The following is a 521-nucleotide window of genomic DNA, read 5'->3' as shown; positions in this document are numbered from 1 at the left end:
CTTTGTAAGAAGAAAAGAAACTAACGTAATCAAAATATTTCCCAGACCCAAGGACAAAACTATGTATCCATATCCCTCAGGATTACAGATGTAAAAATCTTCAACAAAATACTAGTCAATTCTGTGAACTACAGATAAAAACGATCATGTGCAGTAGGCAAGGGGGATTTATTATAAGCATGAGAAGTTGAGTTTAATGTAGAAATAAATCAGTTAATTTGCTTTGTTAATGGAATAAAGAATAAAAGCTACATGATCATTTTATTCAATGCAGAGATAACATTTGTTAAACTGAGCAATATTCCTGGATTAAAAATGTTTATTCTTCGAACTGAAGGGAACTTCCTCAACCTTATATAGATCAAATATTAAAATTTTAGAGCTAACATTTTTTTTTTTTTGACAGGCAGAGTGGACAGTGAGAGAGAGAGAGATAGAGAGAAAGGTCTTCCTTTTGCCGTTGGTTCACCCTCCAATGGCTGCCGCGGCCGGCGCACCGCGCTGATCCGATGGCAGGAGCC

The 521-nt window shown here is 36.5% G+C and overlaps 1 long non-coding RNA gene across 2 annotated transcripts in view; it reads right to left on the bottom strand.

The window, feature by feature from the left end:
- LOC138844972 (uncharacterized) overlaps positions 1-521 on the bottom strand; it is a 38,885-nt gene that overhangs the window by 16,986 nt on the left and 21,378 nt on the right. The gene's annotated exons all lie outside the window — the stretch shown is intronic.

Source organism: Oryctolagus cuniculus, chromosome 13, assembly GCF_964237555.1.
Source record: "Oryctolagus cuniculus chromosome 13, mOryCun1.1, whole genome shotgun sequence".
NCBI lineage: Eukaryota > Metazoa > Chordata > Mammalia > Lagomorpha > Leporidae > Oryctolagus > Oryctolagus cuniculus.
Note: the sequence above shows the minus strand (reverse complement) of the source record. Positions and strands in the feature narration are given on the sequence as shown.